We start from the raw sequence: 15,431 nt of genomic DNA, 5'->3' as shown, positions 1-15,431 counted from the left end.
GACCAGCAATGGAGCTATTATTCTGAGTCAAAGATTTTTAATAAAGAGAGAGAGTCCAGCTCACTCCATGTATTTGTCTTAGAGAAAAATGTCTGTTTTCTTCCCCATAGTACTTGCAGTGCCTTGAATGGTTCCTGACACATTGTAGGCTGCTCATTAAATATTTGTTGAATGAGTAAATGCATTTGAAGTGCAGTAAAATTCTCACACTGGGCTTGAGTATGACTTGGAAGTAGATATTGAGCATCCTCTGCCTGTAATGGAATCGTGTTTGCACCTGCCAAGACAGGGTGTGAATGAATAATGGGGCGTTCTCCGAAAGGAAAGTCCTCCCAGCTTCAGTGGCAAGTCACGCAGCATGGCAGAGAAAAAGAAGAGATTTAATGTCCAGAAGTTTCACTTGGAATCTCGATTTAACTATATTCTCTTTTTGTGGAGTTTGCCTGGCTGCCCAAATATTTAGAGCCTGATTCTCTTCACCTGAAAAACACAAATGCTTCTCAAAGTGGTTGAGATGATTGTAGTCGGGCTGCTAGGGGTTCACTACAATGCCACCTTCTGTGCCAAGACACCTGCACGTTACCGTATGTCTTGTATGTGAAGCATGTGAATTAGTTAGCAGAGAGCTCAATAAGTGTTCCATTCTTCTCTAAGGTGACTGAATTCTTAAGACCGTTCCAATTAATTTTCTATATATTTTATATCACCTATTTTTTCTTTAGGTTTTGTAAATTATTCTAGATTATACTTGACGCCATTTCCCTAAGGACTTTAAATTCCTCAAAGGAATGAACCATTCCCTTCTTGAGTTGTATAAAGTTTACTGAATTACCAACTATAAATGTGATCATTGGTGATATGTAATCTTTTCCAGAATAGGTGCAGTATTATCTCTGATCTAGGGTCATTGATGGCTTTAGTATTTGAGTTAAATGGGATTATTTTCTTTTGATATACCAACCTCCATTTTTTGATAACTCTTTGCCTTGCGCACTCTTTGACCTTTGACCTGTTCTCTGGAACAGAATAGTTCTCTGACAAGCTTGAGATTGTTGACTATCAAAATCCCCATTAATTATATCATACAGATATCAAGTCAGGTACAGTAGTCCTATAAATTTAAACTTTGGAAGGAGTAGCATATTACAATAGATGTAAAATTTCTTGATCCAGAGAGTGGGGTGAAATGTGGAATAGATTCACACGGGGAAGAGGAATGGTTAATTAAAGGAGTGTGGAATAATTGTGGAGCTTTCAGGAACTTATGCCAGCCTAGCAGCTGCCTTGGTTAAGAGCATGAAGAAGCAAAGTTTGCAGAGGAGATGCCATAAAAAGAGGGAAATGCTAATGGAGGCTTGTTCCTGAAATATGCGTTTGGGGAAGGTCACTGGTTGAGTGTAGGTGCTGGGTGGTAACCTGAGTCAAAGAAACAGTGCCAAACAAGTAGGAACCAATGTCTATTTAGTGTTATCTAAACTCATCTGTATTAAAACTGATATTTGCAAACAAGTAGGAATTGATGTCTGTTTAGTGTTACCTAAATTTGTCTATATTAAAAAAAAGCAAAAAACACCTGATATTATTGGAGTGTCTACTATGTGCCGAGCTCTATGTTAGGCATTTCCAGATGTTATTTCATTTACTATTCAGAGCTGCCTCTGAGTCAGGAATACTGCATCTTGGTAACCCAGGTGAAGAAACTGAGGCTAAGGAGGGTGAGGTGGAAGAAATGAGGGAAAACATACAATAACTTTTCTCATTGGCAACACAAATGAGAATGAGACATGAGTTTTTATTTATTTCTTAATCTTTTCTTTATCAGTTTCAAGTGTACAACTCAACAAAGCATCATCTGCACACTCTACTGTGCACCCATCACCCAAAGCAAATCTCTTTCTGCCCCCTTTTATCTTCACTTTGCCCACCACCCGCTTTTCTCTGGCTGTGCCCACACTGCTGTCTGTGACTATATGTATGTGTAAGTGTATGTGTATATATATGTATATTTTTTGCTTTATCCCTTCACCTTCTTTCATCCAGCTGTCTAATAGCTGTCTATACATGTATGTCTAACAGGTATTGCTGTCTATAGCATGTATCTATGCCTATGTCTCTTTTTTGTTCATTAGTTTGTTTTGTTCATTGGACTCCACATATAAGTGAGATCACATGGTGTTTGTCTTTCTCTGACTGGCTTATTTCACTTAGCATGATAATCTCCAAGTCCATCCATGCTGTACAAAGAGTTCCTTTTGTTTTATGGCCATGTAGTAGTCCATTGTGTAAATGTACCACAGCTTCTTTATCCAAACTCCAAACTCAACTACTGATGGGCCCTTGGCTGTTTCCAGATCTTGGCTGTTGTAAATATCGCTGAAATGATCAAATGTTATAAAATGCTTCATGCATTTGGGTGTCATCCTTGCTCAGAGGCCATGCTAATCTCTGCATTGTTTCAATTTTAATATATATGCAGCCAAAGCGAGCACAAGGCATGAGTTTTTAAAAAGCACTGAAATTTCTCTCTCCACCCCCTCCTGGCTTTTTTTTTTAATGTTCCCAAAAGGCTGGGATTAGGAATCCTCCCACAACCCATCTCTCCTCAGAATGTTTATAGCACTGCTTCTGATTAACAGATTCGACCCAATGGCATAAGGCACAGCTTCTCCCCTTTAAGAAAGAACAAATAAGAATGAAGTGTTAGATTGCATTGCTAATTATATATTCTGTTCAAGTGTCAACCATCTGTTGCAATTGTTTAAAAAGCAGACACAAGTCAACTGTTGGGGTAAGATGTTTACCGTTGTAAACACACAGAAGTTAATGACACCAGTGGAGATTTGTAGTTCTGGCAGGGGCTTGAGGCTGCAGTGGGATTCGATTGATGTCTTTGGAAGCCCACCTTCTTGTGAGAGGGTCAGCGGTAGCTCAAGGTCACTCATGATTAAGTACTAGTGATACTTCAGACCTGGAAAGGATTCTTAAAGGATCAGCACTCTCAGTTTTCAGAAGGGGTAACCGAGATACAGTGAGGAAAAGGCACTGCCTCTTCTGCACGTACAATTTGAGCACTTATAATTTCCTGCAGAAATTTTGTGTTTGCACATAGGAGGACTCTCCGTCAGCTGTATTAAGTTGCTAAGGAAAAGGATAGGACGCTATTGTCTCTAAATTAAATGCATAGAATAGTACCCACCACATCACAATGTCTAGAATATGTTGGAAACATAGTTAGTTGTAAGATGGGTGGAGGATTTTCTGACCTGGCCAAAGAGTACTGAAAACGTGGCACATTCTCCTCGCCCTAGAGCCATGCCTTTCTTTTTGTTGTCAATTTGTTCATTGAATAAGCCAAATGTTCCGCCAAGATTCTGATAATTCTTTAATGAGAACGACTGGCATTAAACTGCAAGTTAGTTTCAGTTTACATCATGGAGTCAATTAAAACCCAGCCATGAGGGGCGCTGCCCAAACAAGGAAAACCGTTTTCCTTTGACCTCACTCATTCTATCTCGGAATAAATGATAAAATGATATTTAACCTTTTAGGTTATTAAATAATTCTAATCTCCAGGACAGTCGAGGGGAGAATGTCACGGGCACCGTGAGCCGCTCTGCCCCCAGCCCCCTTTCAATGACATCTGCTGCTGTTCTCTGGTGTCCCTGATTTGGGGTCATCCGCCAGGGAGGGTGACCTCAATATCAACCTATCACAGGACACCGAGTTCGTTCTCTTTCATTGATTTGAAATCCGCTTTCTCATAGTTTCAGGATTTGTTTCTAGTTTTGCCATCACAAGCAACCCACCCCTGGAGCACCTCCTTCTGTGTTTGTTGATCTGGTAATGTTGGCAAGAACTTTGATCTTCTATTTTCTATTTGAAATTGCAAAACTCCTGTGCTTGTTCCCCATGAGCCTTCTTACTCAGACCGTGGGACTGCTTCCTGTGGAAACATTCCAGAGGTCCGTGGCCGTATTCAAATGAAACGCTCAGGTTCTGCCGATGGAATTGGGGAGGAGCTTTCAATGGTGCTAACAGCATTCCTCTTTCTAAGTTCCTGACTAATTGAATGCATACTCAGGCAGTTAAGGATAAGTAATGGTTTCAGATTAATTGCTGTGCCAGGCAGCTGTACACAATTTTAATTCCAGAGTTCAGGTGGATCCTGACTTTTGCAGCCATTCGCCTGCCTTTTCAGAGATAAGCCTGGGATAGAGAATGGAATGGGCTCTACGTTTCAACCCCAGTGACAGCTACACTTGTGTGGGCCTCTGAAGTTAGGTGGTATTTTTCCTCCCAGAAGGAGAGCCCGTTGGAGTCCATGAGAGGGCAGCGACCCTAAGGCGCTTCCACACTACAGCCCCCTTTGGGGGCTGGCACTGAAGGTCCCTCCGTGTGACTTAAAGCACTAAAAATAGTCCCCTCCTACAGCCCGACAGGAAAATAAATAAAAACAAATTATTGCAAGAAAATGTATTGATTTTTCTTCACCTTATGCTTAGTTTTAACATCAGAGCTGCTCTGTTAAAAATATGGCCGTAAATACCTCAACCTCATGACTATTTTTATTCTGTGTCTGTACTATTCTGATGCTATGAGCACCACATCCATCCCAGGATATCTCCTCTTACAAATGCTCCTCATAAGACTACCTCATCCTTTTAACCAGAGGGTCCTGCAGTAAGTCACCGTCCATTTATAGTTCAGAGGCATAAAACTGTCAATACGTCCTATTTAGCAATTACGCATTTAGTTTGCATTGTCTTATATCCCCAAAGATTTAAAGTAAGCTGTAACAGAAAGGCATACAATAAAATAATATTAAAAAAACAAAATGAGAGTAAGAAAATAGAACTTGGGGAAGTACAATTGAGAATAGAAATTAAGAACTGTGGTGAGAAATGAAATGGAGTGTTCTGGTCATAAGGGATTACACTGTGGCCACTTTTGCTCTCTTACTTGTCCCCACTTTTCTTGGAAGCCAAATAAAATAAGGCATATGTTATGCTTTCATCACAGAAAGGAATAAGTTCATTATTTTTTCCTTAGGTGTTTTCCTTTCTAGATGTAGTTTGTAATTAATGTAATTTATTTTCAGCGACCTGGTTTTATTTCGGGCTCTCCTTAATGGAGTTCAGATGTAATGTTACAGTTAAGGTGAAAAAGAATAGCTTGTGTCCCAGGAGAATACATGATATGACAGATACAAGGTACAGGAAGTGAATGGGGATGATAGAATCCCTGTAGCTCAAACGAGTCTCCCAGTTTTCTCAGCGAGAGCTTTTGTTGCCAGAAATGTAATGCAACACAAAAGGCAGGGCTCAAAATATTGCCATCACAAAGTCCAGATCCCCCTAGACCATCCCTCTCAGTCCGAGGAGCATGGCATTCTAATCGCCCGTCCTAGAGCAGTGTGGCTCTCACATACAGATTTCGTCCTGCTACAGACCAGAAATTCAAGGGGCTCTCGATGTGCCGTGTCCGCATGGAGGGACAGATTCCGAGGGGCTCCAGGAGGGTATTGAAAGGCATAAGCTCCATGGAGGATGATAGGCATCCAAAGAAGAAGCAGAAATGTCCAGTTTTCAGCTGTGCTTTGAAGAAGCTGGCAGTAAACAAAGCGAAGAGATGAGGCAGAAGCAGCTAGGATTCAGGGTTAAAAAAATAATCGTTTTGTGAGTTTTGTTGTTACTGAACCAGAAGAAGCAAATAAGTTTTAGGTTCAGAGAAAGCAAGAATGAAGAGTGTGTATGGATAAACAGAAAAAAGAGACAACTGACACACGCAAGGTGACAAAGAAAATGGGGAGTTAATGATTAGCTGGATGGAATCACTTTGGATTCATTGGGGACACATCTGTTTTTATGGGAAAGATAGGGTGCTGTTAAGTATGTGTAATTGGAGGGTGGGGGGTAGGGAGGTGGGAAAATGGAGATAACTGTGCTTGAACAACAGTAAAAAAAACTAAGTGTAAAATATGCTAAATAAAATAAAATACATGTTAAAAAAAAAATAGGTTATTCCCCCTCCCCCCATCTCCTGGCCTCATCAGCTCCCAGTATCTTCCATGATTTTGGAACCATCCCTCTCATGGGCTAATTCACAGTCGGTTAAATGGTGAGGTCCCATGGTTGTAAGTAGCAGCTCCTCAGAGCAAGGCCTCAGTCATAGAGCGGAACATCCATTTCTGTCACGGGATGATTTCTGTAGACAGGAAAAATACTTGAAGCCACAAAATTTAGCCAGAGGGATTTCAGGATAGATCTCTATCTATAAAAGATTGCTACCTGTAAAAGAAGAACTGCTACTTTAGCATGGAGAGAAATAGAACCCCAGCCCTATGGGGTGGGCCAGTCCTGTTAGGGATGAGCCCTGCACCTCGAAAACACCCACCATTTAGCCACCCACCTTCGGAGGGCATGCGCCAAAGGCATTTCCTTGGTGGGTGCCTGCCCCAGGCTGACCAGAGAAATTTGGAATTTGGGGGGAAAAAAGCAACATCAGGCCTTCAAATCTCACTCACAAAAAAAGGCCACATTGGACATATAAGCTCTAAACTCTCCATAACTGAACACAGAATTTAGTATTTTAAACACACGGAGTTTTTACCCTTTAGTATATACTGTACTTGAGCCAGATGCTTTAGGATTTTATCTTTGAAATGTAAAGCTACTTACTAGTTTGAAATATTTTAGCTTGTATTCACATTGAACAATCATACACTTAAACAGAAACATTAAAATATATATATATATATTTTTACCTACTTTTGGCCTTTAACAGAGAAAACTTAGAATTCTGACTGATTCTGTGGCTGTGGAGAAATTTCATAAGATCTCCATCACTTTTATCATTTGTAAAATTAGGATGCTAGTGATAGCGGTTTCAAAGGGACTTTTTCTGAGATTAAATGATATAATATGTATGAAAAGAGCCAATATACCTGCAGAAAATAGAATAGGCTTTTCTTCAAGTGCAACGGGGTGAATCCCTTCCTTCCAAAATTCTCTGGGGAAGGTGACTAAGACATTGATTGGAAGAGAGAAAGAAATTGCCAAAAAAAAAAAAAAAAAAGAGAGAGAAAAAAAAATTAGCTTCCTTAAGAAGAGTTCAAGGGAAAAATACCTATATATAGTTAGAATCATCTTTAAAAATAACAGAATTGTAATGATTGATTAAAAGAAAAAAGTACTCCATAAATGAAGATTTCTTACTGCTATAACTTGACTGTATTGGCATTTAAATACTTCAGACAACCAACAGTGGGGACCTTGAGACCGAAACCCTTGCCCATGTATCTCAGAGGAGGTAACAGGTCAAGGCCAAGAAGGCAAGGGGTCATTATTACACAGCTGAATTGAGCTGACTGTCAGGGGAGCCTTATGGAACAGGTCAAGACCAATGATGAGCTGTAGGAACTAGGGTATAGAATAAGAAATGTAGTGCCTAAGACACATTGCAAATGCGAAATAGATCATCCAGTTGCGGGAAGAGGTTATAAGCATTATTCTAACGCACAGATGAAGTTATTAGACAGAGTATAAGAAAGGGCTCGATCCTAGTTACCCAAACTAAAGGGGGGCGTATAACACAGGGCAAAGTGCTGTCACTTTAGGTCCGGAAAAAGAGAAGGCAGATACCAAAGCTCAGAAGCAGCAGCCTTGAGAGGTCTGTGTGACAGGGGCTGTGGCCTTGTGTTGACAGGCCCTGTCAACCTTTGACAATCCAATAGGAGACGGACCCTCTCTTGCTATCCTACAAGAGGTCCTGATGGTGGCTTTTAGTGGCCAATTCCAAGAGTTCCTGGTGATAGCTTTTGGTGGCCAATTCCAAGGAGAGCTAACTGATGAGGTTCAGGCATATCAGCCTCCCTGGAACAGAGCAAGTAAAGGACTAGGTGTAGAGCAGGAAAAATAAACAAGAGATGCCCCTCACACACACCCAGGGTGATGAGCAGGAAGAGGTGAAGGCATGTTTTGAATCGAGTCAAGGTGACTTGGGAGCCCCACTTACCACCGTTATACCAGGCAGCCTCTACACAAGAGTAGGTAGGGATCGAGAAGGGCCCTCTGTGTAGACTATATCCTTCAAGTATTGGGTTGGCCCAAAAGTCCATTTAGCTCTTTTCCATAAAATTAAAGACACATTTTTCATTTGCACCAATACCTTATTGATTTGGATATTTTGAGTATGTCGGCTATCTCCCACATGGTAGAACATTGATCTCAATTAATATCTCAAACTGATCACTGTTGACTTCAACTGGTCTACCCAACTGTGGAGTATTGTCCAATGAGAAATCTCCAGCATAAAGCTTCACAAAGCACTTTTGATGCGTTTGATCAGTCACAGCACTTTCTCCACATACTGCAAAGAAATTTTTGTGCGTTTCAGTTGTGTTTTTACCTGAAATAATGGAGTCTAATATGCCAAAAATGTTATCTATTTTCTTCTATCTTCAATATTAAAATGGCTACACAAAAATTCACCAATTTTGATTTTAAAAAATACACAGATATGACAGCTGTCACAATACAATTGAACAAAATTGTTTTGAATGAAGTTGAAAAGAAATGCCACAGAGCCATGTTACAGAAAAAAAACCAAATGAACTTTTTAGCCAACCCAATAATATGGACCCCAAACGAGTTCTAAGTAGGGAAGTTAAGCAGTCATTTTTATTATGTATTGCAGTATTTTTTTATTTATTTATTGTTTGCATTCTGTTTTGGGTTGAGAAAAAGCACTCTGACAAGTTGGGTGGAAGGTGGAGAAAGGCAGAGATGGGTGATGTCTTTCAAAAGGAAGGTATTTAAAGATTTTGTGCTAGTTCAGCTGAAATAAGAACTCAGGTTCCAGGAATAAAGATGGCAAATGGTCTAATTTGTTACGATCTGCAGGCGGATTAGTTGTAGGCACAGGGAAGAGTCTGAGGAGCTTCCCAGGTTTCTGTCACAGGGGCAGGGAAATGAATGGCAATTCTTACTATTATTTGTTTGTTGTTGGTTCCATGGGTGATTTTACAGTTGTTTTGATTCTCTGTGTGTTATGAGCTATGTAAGACGTCTTGTATACTGTTATATGTAAAAGATAACAATTTAAAAGGTAAGTGGAACTCACGATATAGATTGAAAGTTACCATGAGATAGATACTAGTTAGTAAAAGGTAAACTAAGATATATATATAAAATGAAAAGTCAAGAATCAACCAAAGGAAAAATCAAATTCAAGTAAAATGTCAACAAAGGAAGGAGAGCCCTGGAAAAAAAAAAAAAAAAGGAACAGTAATAATGATAGTAACAAAAGTAGCAATCAAATACTATTAATAAGAGGTAATATAAATGCCTCTTCATTCTTTTTGAGTCTTTTTTCCATTTCTTGTTCTTTCTGCTGGGACTATACCCTAAGAATTCCAAAACGCCAATTCAAAAGAACCTATGCACCCCAATGTTCATAGCAGCACAATTTACGATAGCCAAGTGTTGGAAGCAACCTAAATGCCCATCAGTAGATGATTGGATCAAAAAACTGTGGTACATTTACACAATGGAATGCTACACAGCAGAAAGAAAAAAAGAACTACTAAACTTCGTGACAGCATGGATGGAACTCAAGAGCATTATGCTAAGCAAAATAAGCCAGGGGGCGAAAGACAAATACCATATGATCTCACCTATAAGTGGAACCTAACCAACAATGCAAAGATGCAAGGAAAATAAGACCAGCAACACTGAAAGGAAAAGAAACGAACAGAGACAAGAGGGATGGAGGCGGGGGGGGGGGGGGACGGGGGAAAAGGAAGGGAAGGGGAGGGTTGGGGAACATGTAGCAAGGTCTCATGGACAAAACCAAAGGGGAAGAATTGAGGGAGGGAAGGGGGAGGGGACAGGGGAAAGTGGTGGGGGGAAGGCAGAGACAAATGTATTTGAAAAAATAAAAAAAATTTCACTTCAAAAAATAAATAAATAACAGGTAATATATAACATTAAGTACAGGCAGTTCTAAACTTTTTCTAAATATTAAATCATTTAAATTTTACAAAAATACTATGAAGTAGGCACTAATATTAAACTCATGGAACATATGAAAAAATAGGCTTAGGGTATATAAGGAGATTGTCTAAGGTTACATAGCTGGTAACTTGCCAAATTGAAATTTAATCCCTGGTCTTTATTTACTGAATCCATGAAACCTTTTGTTTATCTTCAAGAATGATCATGAAAACAATTACGTCATGGAAACCACAGTTGGCGAAATTTTCAAGGAAGAGGACATTTCAGGAAGGCTTAACAGCATCAGTGTCTCTGATAGCTGCCACCTCCTTTCCCAGAACTCAGGGCACAGCGCCACCCGGGTGTGACCAGCCCCAGAGCCTGCCCCATCTATTGCCGTTTCCCAAGGCCTGTGGTTCTTGAACGTCAGCCTGCATCAGTCACCTGGAGGGCTTGTTAGAGTGGGGGGTGCTGAGCCTCGTCTCCCCAGTTTTGGATTCAGTAGCTCTGGGACATGGCCTGAGAATCTGCATTTCCTACCCATTCTTTAGCGATGCTGATAAGCCTGGCCTAGGACAGCACGTTGAGCACCTCTGGTGTAAGCCCTGGGGATGGCTTTATTAATAACCCCAATAGCTCTATAGCTACCCGGTCTGAGTGTTCTGTGGGGGCACCGGATCAATATGCCACATAAACTCACTGAAACTCAGTTTTCTAATCTGTAAAATAAGGAAAACAGTCAAATGGCTTCAGTCTCGTAATTTGTTGGAAGGACCACATGCAAGAAAGGGTGCACAGGATATGGCACATGCTGAGGGCTCAGTGTGGGTGGACTAGCTAACAGTGGTTACCAAGGTGCGCTGTCTCGTTCCGCCTGATTTCCCCGTGCATGCCCCGTATTTCAGCCAAACCAAAGTAAAACTTCTCAAAAACCAACTCTCTCTCATTTTCTGGGACACCGTGGTCAAGGTAGGTGATTTGGTTTGCATGACTCTGATAGCTTTTTGATTCTTACGCTTGCAGTTAAATGTGTCACGACTCCAGGGCCTTTGTAGACCGAATGCCTCCACCTTCCTGATGCCGTCACACTCCTGTCCTAACTCTACCTTGTCCCTTATCTCGCCGCATTGTTTGCCTGTGTCCCTGACTAGACCTCTGGGGACGGAGATAACTCATTACATATCTCAGTAACCACAGGTTCTTGTCCAATACCCAGTGCGGAGTAAACACTCGGCAAATTTGAGTCGAATGAATGAATTATTACTAAGCCTCGTGTCCTAAACAGAAACCCAAGCCCAAAATTGAAGGAGTCATTAGAATCGTAGTGGCATTATATACCTCGGCTGTCCCTGTTTCTTATTATCAGAATAAGACAGAGCACGAGGAAGCAGATGGTTTGGGAAGGCATGAAGCAAACATGAGTAACACAAAACCTGCCATTCAATAACACTAATCACACCACAGATTTTGGACAGTGGCACTTCTCCACTTGCTAATAAAACGATTGTGAAACATATGTTCTGGGAAAAGTGAAAAGAGATAATGGAAAGTTAGCAAAATTTCAGCCCTGCCACTTGCTTTACAGGCTTTATAGCACTTGTCTTTTTGGAATGCTTTTCCACAAATTCAGTGAGTGTGCATGAAAATCCTTCATTTAGGAAGGCTCTCCTAGCGCTTGGAAGCCCTCTGTCACTTACGTTAAAAACCAGCCTGTACTTTCCAGGAAACTCTATCATTTCATTGGCAAAAGTCCTTGATATTCTAAAGCTGAGATGATTTACATGGGTCCACAGTTATTTTGTACAAAAGTGGCACGTTTCCAACACAAATATTTGAAAGCCATTATATATACATATACATATATATGTGTGTATATATATATATATATATATGGCTTTCTAAAGGATCATTTTGACTTTTAAATGTTTTATAGTTTTGCATGTTTAGAACTAAAATCTTCATACAAGCATATTAAAAGACATTGAAATATTTGATCCAATGCAGATAACCCTATAATATGTATTGAAAATAAAAGAACAAGGCACTCGGGAGACTCACTGATCCATGGGGGGTCACCCCTGTGTAACTTTATCCTTAAGGAACTTTCCGTGCTGGTCAAGTCTTCACTGGTTACTCCAAATGGCTGGGTTTCAATACCATTTCATTTTAACTGTTTATATAACTAAAAGATAATAATATACTCCAAATCAGTTAACTTATTGGGATTTTAACTCACAAATATTTGACTTTTAGGAAAGCATATTTGATAACATTCCAAACAGTAATTTTTTAGTATTGTAATAAAATTCCTCTGAATTCAGTCTACAAATATTTAACACTCCGTAAGTCTCTGGGTAAGATGTCAGAGCTGACTCATCCCTCAAACATTTATTTGGTGCTTTCTGTGTTCCAGGCATTATGCTTGGCCTTTGCATTACAAAAGAAAAAGAAAAAGAAAAAAAGAAAGTCAGACTTGTCCCTTTGGCTCATGAACATTGTTGCTGAGTGAAAGAGACAGGCCATTAGAGAAGTCACTATGACCGATGAGGTAAGCGCTGTGGTGAACACATGAAATGAGTGTCATGAAGAATGACACAGAGAATGGGGAAGTGAGTCAAGAGAGCCTCAGAATGATCACCTAATTAAATTGGGGTGCACCAGTGGGAGGTTACTCAGTGAACCTGATAGCAGGAACATAAAGGTAAAGGAAGTTCATGCTGAACAGTATGCAAAACACAGAGAAGTAAACACCCATGTGCTTTGAGACAACACCAGATTTCATACTCCATGAGAGAGTGGCCTGGTGCCTCGCAAAGTGCCTAGCCCATGGTTTACTGTGCACAGAATGCTAAACGAAGGAGTAAACGGATGACTAATCTCTAACTCTTGTCCCAGGACAGTAAAGGTGGTAGTGAAGGTTGAACCTACAGATTTTATCAGGTCAGGAGTTCATGGGAGTGCATAATAAGGATTTAGGACCTATCTTGCAGGATATAGGTAAGTAGTAATGCTAAATATTTAAACCAAGCGAAACTATGAGTTAACTCATTCTTTCAGTAAATATCAATTGAGCATCTACTGTTCAATGCCCATACAATGAAGAACAAGTAAACTATGACTGCTGTTCTCATGAAGCTTTTAGTTAATGGGCATACTGAGTATAAATCAGTATAAAACAAAATTAATGTTCCAATTATAAACTGTAATCAGGGCTATGAAGCAAGGGGGCCAGCAGAGTCTACCTGCCAGCTGAATCCTGCCAGTGTCCTGTTTTATTTACTATCTGGCTGTTTACAGGGGAAAAAAAACCAAAAACCAGACCTTGCTTGTGGCAAATGAAACAAATGAGAAGAACAGATTAAAAACAATGGAGAGTAGGCCATCCTAGATAGATTCCCAAGAATGCTTTCCTTAAGTAGGTGACATTTAGAGAGCTTTAAAGGATAAGAGGAACAGGAACACGAGGGCACAGGCGTACCCTGACACAGGCAATGTGTGCGTGAAAGCCTGAAGCCAGGAAGAGCTTAGGATGCTTGAATTCCTCAGAGATGAGAGTGTAATTGGAGAGAATGATCAAAGTGAGAGGAGAAATTGTTATGGGTTGATGTTGGGAGATAAAAGCAGATTGATCTATCAATCTGTCCATCCATCCATTTATCAAGAGAAGCCTTTGGAGGATGAAACGGTTCAGTCTTAAAGACAACCCAGCCAGGCCTTAGCCTGTCAGTGAATACGTTCTCTCACATTTTGACTAGGAATGTTGTTAACAGAAACAACCAGTATATTGATGAAAAAGATAGGCTGTTTTCCAACCATTGCAATAAAGCTGGCATGAAGAAGGTTATCTGTGAGGCAAAGCCAATTAAATCTACATTTACGCTGATTTTGCAGCAATTCCAGAGTGCATTTTTTTCTTTTGAATGGCAGAGCTGGCAAAATGCTAACAAATTCAATGTACCATGCACCACATGAAGCCCAGAGAGTATTTCTAGAAAATGATGATGGTTTTCTAAACTAGTCAGAAAGGGGAGGGTTATTTTAGCCCTAATGCACTCTACTATAGCAAGTTGTTTGCTTGAATTATTTATGTGTATATTGCAATTTTTAAACTGGGAGCGTCAGAGACATTTATGTCAGTGAGAAGCTAAGAACCTTGCAGGTCGTTCAAGGAGAATGTTAACTAGGGCAAGCAGCAGTGGTTAGATAAATATGGCCAATCCACTTCACAAGTCACAGGAGCTAGGCCGTCAGGCAGACCTGGATATAAAGATGGATTTGGTTACCTTTCAACTGCACACTGAGACATTTGCAGCCCCCAGTCTGAGCCTCGTTTTCATGTGTGACCTGGAGATCCACGTTCTGATTGAGTACATTTTTGTAAGATTTAGTGATATACATAAAGAATGGAATACGATAAATTTCAATGAGAATTTTTTTTAATTTTCCACAGAGTGGAATACGTGGTAAGTATGTAATGAATCATAACTATTTTTGTGGTTATTATCATTTTACTCCAGAAAATCCCAATGAGTCAAAGAATGAACTAACGGAACATTGGTGTTTTACTAAAGACAAAATACCTTCCCTATTCTAGTAGTGAAAACACAAATCACATGCAATTGAAAATCTGTAGGCAAAATGGACCAGTGTTTCATCAATATCCTTGAGTGACTGATAAAATATTTTTTCCCAAGCCCCAACCTAAAACCCAGTGAATCAGAAAATCCAAGGGCTAAAAACTAAATGTTTAACAGATAACCAATTTATGATACTAGTCATTTAGAAAGCTTGAATTATCAACCATGCAGACAAACACATATGAGTATAACACAAGATCCTTGTGTTGAGAAGCAGAATAAAATCCATTAGGAAACTCAAGGAAGGAGAAGTCTTCCTTAATGAAGGTCTTATTCTTGTGACTTGGAGGATGTTTGGGAAAATGGCAGGTGTTAGTTAAAAATAAAACAAGTGAGGTTAAATGATTAAAAATAAATCTGAGCCAAGCTTTATTTTTAATCATTTAACCTCACTTGTATTGAATCTGTATAAGAAAGTTCTTATGTTCAGGCAAATTTCTTCTAGGGTGTGCAGTTGGAAAACCAAGTTCCTCCATCTGCTAAAATACCACGAAACTTGAGACATGAGTTCGAAGAGAAAACAGAGTTTGTTTTGTTCAACTCTAAACAGTGGGCAACCAGAGCGCTGCCTCTAGCGCACGAGCACCACAGGCCACTCCGTGGGCAGTGAAGAAAGAGGCGTGTGTCAGCAAGTCAGAGCCCCCCGAGGCAGCGGAGGGCAACAGAGCCGAAAGGATAAGGGACCTGGCCCGTCTGAACCCCCTGAACTGCAGGTGTGAAGACAAAGACACAGCGAAGGGGTAGATCTGGAACTTTATTATATTGGGAAAAATCAGGTAAAATAGCAATGGGACTAGCGGTT

General features: G+C 40.1%; 1 non-coding gene across 1 annotated transcript; it reads right to left on the bottom strand.

Moving 5' to 3' along the window:
• Positions 1-2,385: 2,385 nt before the first annotated feature.
• Positions 2,386-2,489, bottom strand: LOC129075316 (U6 spliceosomal RNA). The gene has a single exon (XR_008529623.1). It is a non-coding gene; the product is annotated as a U6 spliceosomal RNA (small nuclear RNA).
• Positions 2,490-15,431: the final 12,942 nt, after the last annotated feature.

This window comes from Pteronotus mesoamericanus, unplaced genomic scaffold (genome assembly GCF_021234165.1).
Source record: "Pteronotus mesoamericanus isolate MK-2021 breed Mesoamerican mustached bat unplaced genomic scaffold, CSHL_Meso_final contig_52, whole genome shotgun sequence".
NCBI lineage: Eukaryota > Metazoa > Chordata > Mammalia > Chiroptera > Mormoopidae > Pteronotus > Pteronotus mesoamericanus.
Note: the sequence above shows the minus strand (reverse complement) of the source record. Positions and strands in the feature narration are given on the sequence as shown.